At 40.8% G+C, this 9,521-nt stretch overlaps 1 long non-coding RNA gene across 2 annotated transcripts; it reads left to right on the top strand.

The window, feature by feature from the left end:
- Positions 1-3,255: 3,255 nt before the first annotated feature.
- LOC143376063 (uncharacterized) lies at positions 3,256-9,039 on the top strand. Of its 2 annotated transcripts, none has more exons than XR_013087025.1 (2): positions 3,256-3,884; positions 8,681-9,039. It is a non-coding gene; the product is annotated as an uncharacterized LOC143376063 (long non-coding RNA). The 2 variants fall into 2 exon arrangements; XR_013087024.1 differs by lacking the exon at positions 8,681-9,039 and adding an exon at positions 4,243-4,395.
- Positions 9,040-9,521: the final 482 nt, after the last annotated feature.

Genomic DNA, 9,521 nt, shown 5'->3' with positions numbered 1-9,521 from the left:
CCGAAGGTCGAGGGATTGGAGGATCGAAGGGTTGGGACGGTGGGTTAGTTTAGCGAGTGAGCTGGCTGGCGCCCTCACCAGAACTACCTCCCACGCTGCGCGGCGACGGCCACCCGGTATCGCCAGCCGCGCATCCACCATCCCACCGCCGGCGAGCCGGCGTTTTCCACCCCTGCCTTCTACCGCCGAACCATCCCCTCGCCCCGCGCTGGCTACCCTGGCCCCGTTCACCCCTTGCATCGCACCCGCTTCCGTTCCGCATCGAATCCCACACGCACCCGCACACGGAGCCTTGTAACTTTCGATGCTTTTTTTTTAAAGCTATATAGGAACGCGCTGCATCGCCTGGGATGTCTGCCGGGATTTCTGAATAATTCTGCGGACGATACAATCGCGATGCCTGCGCGGAATGGGTCTCCATGGGGCTGGTCGATGAACAAGCCGCGGGTAGGTTTGATGGAAGAGATATGTACGAACGTGGGTGTCACGATGATCGTGTAGGATACCGAAGGCTACTCTCCCGGCTTCTATTGGGGGAGAAAGTGTATGACGAAACTTAGGATCAAGTCCTTATGCGCGTACTTCTTAGGGACTCTGTGGAGAGTAGGTTTAATGATAAACTTTTTTTACGTATTGGGCAATTAAAGGGCTTCACAAGGAAACGTTGACAGAAAGCACTGATTTTAATGGAACTGCGTTTGAATGTAGAGAAATACACACTGGAGGGGTGAACTCAGCCCTTAAAGTTATTGCGGTTTTTTGTTTTTTTACTGCAACTTTTTATCGGTGCGAAATAGAACAAAACTTTAAATATGAGAATTGTTGAGTTTTTATGCTCTACCACAATACACAATGAACAATAAAGTTGCTTTAAAAAACGAGGAAAATATTAACCACGGGTTGATTTCATCCCTCCAGTGTATATTTCTGCGGTAAAACAATGCCCTCGCATACACCACTCTACATTTACACGAAGTTTCATTGAAATCAGAATTTTTGGGTAGGGGCGTTTTCTTGTCAGTGATTCGTAGTGATGCAGCCTTAAAGGTCTACGCACACATATTAGTTTCGCAACGGTTCAGTGGCGTCTTTAAACACCCTAAACAACTTTAAGTTAAACGATTTTATTTAATTTGATAAAAAATGCACTAAAAACTAAAAAATATTTTTTGTCTGTTACTATAATTACGATGGTGATATGTCACTTTAAATAAAATATCTTGGGGCAGGATATTTCATCGCTTTTCATTTGTCAGCTACTAACACTGGCACTGACGCCACTGAACCGTCACGGAAGTGATATGTGTGCCCAGAGCTTAATGCTTCTTACGTAATGGAACTTGTTCTAATTCGTGGATTCCAATTTTCTTCTTGATTTCCTTCATTGTCCCCTATACAGTATTGGAAAAATTGATTGCATCACTCCAATAAACACATTGACACTTATACCTCCCTTATTGCTAATACTAGGAAAATATTATTGCAAAATTGTGTAGCTTGGCAAAAATTAACTGGAGACGATTCACTGTATGCCTCTTACATGAAAGAGTGATGCTATAAATATGTCCAGTACTGTGCATACTGGGTGATTAAATTGTTAGAGTCACAGTACGAAAAATATGTTTATGTTTCTGTAGAAATAAAATCATCGTTGCTAAGTGCATATTTGTAATTTGCAGACATCAATACTTCATAAAAAAAAAATTAGTAAAATCGTCAATTTATGCAGGTGGCTCTAATAATTTGATCATCCACTGTATAAAACCTTTATATGGAACAATTGAGGAAGTGAAATGGTAAACGATGTACCAAAAAGTGCAAAAAAATAGAAAAACTTTTTAGTGGGGAAGGGTGTGAGTTCCATTCGGAATACAGTGGTGAAAGTTATAAGTACTGGAATAATTTATTTTAACTGGTAGGGCTACCGCAAGATAGAGCTAAAATCGTAAGTGCCAACTTCGTAATGGTGAAAAATAACGAAAGCTTCTTCTTAACCTCTAAATATGTAAAAGTGGGTAAACTGAAAAGTCTATATTATGGGAGTGCACACAGAGCTATGCCACAGAAATTCATGTTCTCTCCAATTTTTATATGTTTTCACATTCCGGGCGACGCACAGTGTCGCGTTTAAAATATCCCCAGTTAAAGGGCATTTCTTTGGATGTCCGACTGAAAATCGTTCCCCGAGGGTTGTAAATTCCATTGAAATTCCAAATTCACCGTGTCATAAAAATTCCAACCGCCCTCGTAATTCACGTCACGCTGGCTCGTGAAAGCTGCATGTTCCAGCGAAAATCTCCGTTGAATTATCGCGGTGCAGCATATATCCGTTTGTTTTAATTCGCGCCATGGGAGGTTAATTAACTTCCCTCGATAAATTCATAATGGAACGTCGCGGTGCTTTTCGTTAATGAGACGCGGCGGGGGAGCGAGTTTCCTTAACGGGGAGTTAAACCGAAAAGTGCACGGAGCTTTTCTACGGGAATTTAAACAGCGTCTGTTACTTTGCAAAACACGCAGCGGGAAGCGTTATGAACGCGCGGCGAGCGCCTTTTGTTAATCCCCGGGAATTAACAATGCGAGGGCGAAAAAGGAAATATCAGAAACGGTAGCTCAGAGTGGAATGTTCCGCGGACTTGCTCTACTGGAATGAAAAGCACACGTTTGCCCGTTAAGTAAAATTATACGCAAATGGGCGTTATTTTCTTGGACGCGCGGACAAATGATCCGTGGTGCGTTAACGCTTTGAGGGACGCAAGATTTTTAGAAATGCCCCTTTAACCCTTTCGCTCCGAGCGTCGGATATATCCGGCATCCACGCGACGACCTGTGAGTACGAGCGCCGCATATATCCGGCATCACGGAACGAGCTGCCGATCCTAACGTCGACTTTAGTCAGCATCTCTAGTAGTTTAAAAAAAAAAAAATTAGGAAAAAGCACTTTCGCGGAAATGTACGCCGTAGCGAAAGGGTTAAGTCACCTCTGCCGGAAGAGTCTTGTACTAATGCGAGCGTGGAAAGGGAACTGCTTGGTTTGTTTTCCAGGTAAACACTCGGGCACTCTCAGTCATTACTTTCGATGCTTTCCAGAAAAAAATCGAAGCACACCAAATCTGTGCACAAGGTGCAAGTCCCTCGACGTGGAAACACGTCGATGCCAGCTGAAGTGTTAAAATGATCACTTCTGCATGATTAATACTTTATTAGCACAGTGAACTTCTTTGAATAATAATAATAATAATAATACTGTGTTGCACCAGTGTCGATGTCGTCGAATGTTGCTGTCACATAACCACTGAAGTGTTAACAAAATTATTATTGTTAAGTGTCTTTATTGCACAATACAAAAATAGGATTAAGAAGGAAAAGAAAGAAATAGTACGAAGGCGAGGTTCAGTCGTAAGACTGTTTTGCATCCTAACCTTACATTAGTAAGTAAGACTTAACCTAGGCCTAAAATTAACCCAACACTAGCGCTCGAATCTGCAGACATATGTGATACTGATAAACCGGAGACTGAAAAACTGAGAAACTAAAAAACTGAGAACTGAACTGGGCCAGAGATTATATATGGCTGAGAGGCGCGTTAAACTTGACGGTGGAGATGGAAAGATTTACAGGCACGTTTGAATGAGAGGAGAGTAGGGAGTGCGCGGGTTTCAGGAGAAGGAGAATTATAAAAATGAGGAAGACGTAGGAGAAAGAAGCACGACAGTAATTTGCGTTATGGAGCGGAATAGATAGATAATCTCGAAACACTCGCTTGGTTATGTTCGTCTACTGCAATTTGTAACCTCTAATAATAGTTGAGTTAGTAATCTATGGAAGTAGTGTTTTTAGTACCTGGTGTTGCCGGCGTGAAAGCGAAAGGAGTAGATGCGTATGTGAGTATGTGAGAGGAAGCGTCTAGAACAAAAGAGCGTAGTCTTACTTGAGAAAGCAACCTAACCCAGACCTAACCCATCCTAAAACCGTTGTATAATAAACTGAAATAAATACAATAAACTGAATTACTTCATCAACAATCAAGAACATTGTTGAAACGGAGCATCTCCGAATAAATAAATCCGTTCAACCTCGATTTTCGACATCGCCGCAAACATCGCGCCAGCTTTTATCTTTATTTTTCAAACAAATCTCCACTCGTCGAAGCGTATAGAATCAGGAATTTCGTGAGCGTCGCTTACCTTCCGTCCAATATAAACGAAATTAGGTCACGTACACATCCCCCTATTACTTCAGCCGTTGATGATGAGCAACTACGCTAAAGTATCCCACGCGGTCACGAAAACGGTGTCGCGCGAGGAGGCTACAGCGTCATCAGAGCCGTCTTACGGCATTCCAGCCCCCCCCGGACAGCGTTTCCTGTTGTCGTCAACGGGCAGCGAACGTTAATATCAACAACGGCCACCTGGACGATCGTCCCCGATCGCGTCATTACCGCGGCGTGGGCGTTTTACACCCTGCAGCGTCGTCCTTACGCTGGCCATCAAGGCCGCTGGGAAAGGAGAAAGAAGGTGAAGCCGAAGGTGAGCGTCACGCTCCGTGGCGCGTATTCCATCGCGAAGCGCCTTAATTAACCACCCGCAACTACAGTCCCGCGCGAAATTTAATTAAAAGCCGCAGCGTCGAGCGGCGCGACCGTTCGAATTTTTAATCATCGATCGCACGAATTCGCCAATTAGCGTGCAGCTAACGAGGCGGCCGAGGGGAGCGGCGCTGGATCATCAATTACGTTGATTCCTCGATGACGAAAAGGTCTTTTCGGGAAAGAGTGAAGACAGAAAGGAATTTAAAGTTTACAAATTTTTTTTTTTTTTTAAACGGAACAGGTGCACTTGCACTTGGTGCGATCGCTAAGTGGGCTCTATTTGTGAGGGATTAATTGGCGGAGCTTGCAAGCAAGGGGGATGGATTTTTATCCGGTAAGAGGGATTTTTTCCTCCTGGAGATCGAGTTGCAGGGAACCTCCTGTTTGTCCCCTTTCGAAATGTCGCTCAAGTTTTCGCTGCGATGTCGGTGAAACGCGAGCCGTCGCTTCGACGGAAGGAGGCTCCTTCGTCGACGGTGGCAGGCACTTGTTGCTTTAAACGAGTGAATCGTTCCGTCCGAACGCGAAATGGACTGCATTACTACGTCGTCGGATGAACGACGTTTATGTGATAAACACCCCATTTTCTGGAACGTGAATTGGCTAATTTTCACGCTACAGGACGGTGCAAGGTATGAGGGTTCTCAGTCAGCTCCTCGTTTAAGGATTGTCTGCGTTATTGGGGAAGACAAGTTAATCCATCGCGAAAACTTAATAATTAAGCCAGCTGGGAAGGATGTTGCGCCTACTTGCTGTGGGCAAAATAAGCACGCCCGTCTTCAATAAACAGGTAGCTCTAGGAGAAATGATTCAGGTGGCTGGTTGATCGGAATTAACATTCCCTTAGGCAGTAGCGAACTGGGTTTAAAAATATTGGTTGCCAGGAGAAAGGGTGTCCACCAACAACTACGAATTTGGAAAAAATACATAAGTGGCGAAAATGTAGCTACAATTAAAATTTCTGTGAAATAAATCTATGTGAATTTTATCGTATTATATATTCTCTCTACCCGGGGCCCACAAGGCCCACTTGCCAACGGGCAAGCTGACACCCCCACCAGTTCGCCATTGCCCTTAGGCAGACCTAACCCAGGCCTAACCCAGACTCTTAGGAGCCCCGAGACTTATGATAAATGTCGAATTAACCAGCGATCCTAAAATGTAGGGACAGAAAATTTAGGTACAGTAATAATTTGTTAAAAATGTTAATTTTTATTTAAATAGTAGATGACTCAGTCACCGTGCGTTTCGATTTTTATTATCAACATCAGCTATGGGCTCCTCGCTTTGAAGGCTGCAGCTCGTTCCAAGGGGACCTTCCTACTTGGAGGGGATGAACAGTGTCTTATATCGAAACAAAACTTCTGAGAAATTTCAGTATTTTTTCTTCAGAAGCGAAAAGAAGCAGAAGCATTTTGGACACTGCTCATTAGCTGGAATTTCCATCCCATTGGATGGAAAAGCAAATCAGTCGAGCTAGTGGGCGTTCGGAGAGCTGTATCTTTGTTCGAGAAGTTATGGGCCTTCAAATTAACGCGTGCTCGGTCCGACGCAGCGCGAATGGTCGATGAAACGTTCTGTTAATTAATAAGTGGGCTGCGGGATTAACGGCTACTAATTTCGCGAGGAGCTTAATCAACATCGGTTAGACCCTGTCAGTACCGTCGACGCCTGCAATGGTGACTTCTGGAAACTGGATTATCGATTCCTCGAGTGTGACGACTAGAGGCTGGAGAACAATGGCGTCCTTTGCAGCTCTCAACTAGCGATTTGTATCGTTTTGGAAGATATTTGCGTATGTAGGTAATGCGAGTATGAGGACATCGGATGGGAGTGAGTAAAGTGCACCCTTAAAAACTATTGAACGGACTATAAACGAATCGTTGGCATGTGTTTAAATATGTATCCTCTCTGAAAATGAAGGCTGGTTTATTAAAATACACATTTTAAAGCGTAGTGGAATCAGTACCTGCTCCTGAGAAACGCATATTTATGTGTGATATGATATTCACTTATAAAGTTTTAAAAAATTACGTTCAGTGTACCGAGATATTGAAAGTATTCAAAGTGTAAGTACTAGGGCTGAATACTTAGAATATTCAAATAGCAGAGAATTCGAATAATTCAAATACCAGAGAATTCGAATAATTCAAATAGCAGAGAATTCGAATAATTCAAATAGCAGAGAATTCGAATAATTCAAATAGCAGAGAATTCGAATAATTCAAATACCAGAGAATTCGAATAATTCAAATACCAGAGAATTCGAATAATTCAAATAGCAGAGAATTCGAATAATTCAAATACCAGGGAATTCGAATAATTCACATAGTAGAGAATTCGAATAATTCAAATACCAGAGAATTCGAATAATTCAAATAGCAGAAAATTCGAATAATTCAAATACCAGAGAATTCGAATAATTCAAATAGCAGAGAATTCGAATAATTCAAATACCAGAGAATTCGAATAATTCAAATAGCAGAGAATTCGAATAATTCAAATACCAGAGAATTCGAATAATTCAAATAGCAGAGAATTCGAATAATTCAAATAATTCAAATAGCAGAGAATTCGAATGATTCAAATACCAGAGAATTCGATTAATTCAAATACCAGAGAATTCGAATATTTCAAATACCAGAGAATTTGAATAGTTCAAATACCAGAGAATAAGAATTTGAGATTCAAATACCAGAAAATTCGAATTTGAGATTCAAATACCAGAGAATTCCAATTTTAGATACAATCATCCGAAAATTCGAATTTGAGATTCGAATAATTCGTAATACCCGTTAAAAAATATTATCATTACTCTAAAAATGTAGATTTTTGAGTCACTGTGTCGATTTGGAAAGTTTGAAAGAGACTTTATAGAGATATTAGGAATAATTTGACGCAATGATTTTAATTGATTTATTTAATAAGTCTCGACGAGGGAATTCTGTGATTGAATGTTAAAACTACAGTGTCTCCGCAAATTCTATTCCTCAGAAGTTTATTTTACACTTTTTAAAACATTAATAACTGTTCCGTTGCATTCGTGATATTTCACGAGGGTTGTCACCACGGATTAAGGGACATTAACAGCGCAGTGACAAAATACCAGCAGCGTAAAGGGCCCAGCCGATTGTGACACGCCTCATTAATTAATAACTAAGCAGGGAACTCAATCGCGACTACTAATTTCCTAGCCTATTTATGAATTTAATCGAGATTGACGAGGACGTCGGATCCATTCTCGTTGCCTGTAATGAATTATCGCTACCTCGTGAATATTAACCATCTGCGACTTGAGAACTTTGCATAATGCGTGCGTGACGGTTAAAGACAAATAACGAGCAAGCTTTCGGTTTAATAGTTGCCCCGTTCCGGCAGCAATTTAACTTGGAACATTGTCAGTGGCCCCTTTCCCTTTGAGGATAAATAACAAGGGTAGTAATATTATATATAGAACCTAAAAGCTGCTGTGTATACGTGAGTCATACAGTGTTAGATGAAAAAAATTTAACTTAATTATGATTCTTAATTTATACAGTGTATGGAAGGTGCACGAATTTATTTTCAATATTTTTATACGTGTAATTTATGATTTATGAAATATTCGAAGGGTCTTCGGTGCTAAAAGAAATATTTAAAATGTTCAAAATCTTTTAAAATCTCAGAAGCTTCAAGATTCGAGAATTTTACGATCATCGAGTGTTCAAGATTATCAAAACCTCTAGATTTTTGAGACGTCAAAAGTTTCAAATTCTTTGAAACCTTCACGAATTTTAGAGGCATCAAGATTTTTGGAATTTCGAAGTCCTTTGATGCGATTAAAACAAAAACGCTGTAACTGCGTTATTTAAATGAATTCCCCTTAATACTTTAGGAGCATATTCTGGAAAGGATAGAGTTTCAATTTAAAAAAAATCGATTTTTTGTACCTGTGTTGCCGCCCTTTAATTACGATAATCAAATTCATGAAGCTTCTTCAGTGTTCCAAAAAATTCAAAGTTTTAGAAAGTCTTGACTTCAAATATTATAATTGTTCGAGATGAATTGATTGTATCTATATACGAATGAATTGCTAAAAAAAAAAATCAGGATTCTGGCATCGAGTTGTGACAATGGCTATACAGAACCATCGAGTCAAACAGCGCAGGAAAAAAGACACCCCCTAAGTAGGGCGGTTGAAGTGAAATGGCACGCTTTAACAAGTGGCATTGTTGCGCATGTCCACTTTCACGTGACCCTAACGCCAGATTGCACAATTCCACGCGTACGGTGCGAGACATATTCAATAACTGATGCGTCTGTGATCAACGATTAACAAGTGCCACTCAGGGTGTCACATGTTATGGTACATAGCAGTTTCAAGCGTATGCTCGAACAGTGTACACGCAAAATATTGCAATTTGTGGAATGCGTTATGATAGTTAATGGGAAACTGCAGCATATGGAAGCTGCACCTTAGATTTTCTATAAGCTGTGATTGATTCTCTTTTGAATTAAATAAAGGATTTTGAATTTTTTTAACTTTTGCATCAATTAAGAAATTTCCCAATTTTAAACTCTTCAATTCTCCAAATCTCTAATTCCTCAGTTCTTGAGACCCCCAAGTTCCCAACTGCCAACTCTTGAATCTAATTGTCTAATTTCCCAGTTCCTTAATTTCCCTAATTTCCCAAATTTCCAACTCCCACCTCTTCAACTCTCTAATTTTCCATTTCCCTCATTACCAGATTTCCCTAATTTTCTAAATTTCCAACACTCAACTCCCAACTCTTCTATTCCCTAATTTCCCAATTACCAACTCTTCAATTATCTAATTTCCCAATTCCCTGTTTTCCAAATTTCCAATTCCCAACTCTTGAATTCCATAGTTTCCCAATTTTCCAGCTCCCAACTCGTCAGTTCCCTAAGTTTCTAAATCTACAACTTCCTA

The sequence above is a fragment of the Andrena cerasifolii genome, chromosome 13, assembly GCF_050908995.1.
Source record: "Andrena cerasifolii isolate SP2316 chromosome 13, iyAndCera1_principal, whole genome shotgun sequence".
Taxonomy (NCBI): Eukaryota; Metazoa; Arthropoda; class Insecta; order Hymenoptera; family Andrenidae; genus Andrena; species Andrena cerasifolii.
This window is presented reverse-complemented; position numbering and strand designations above follow the sequence as displayed.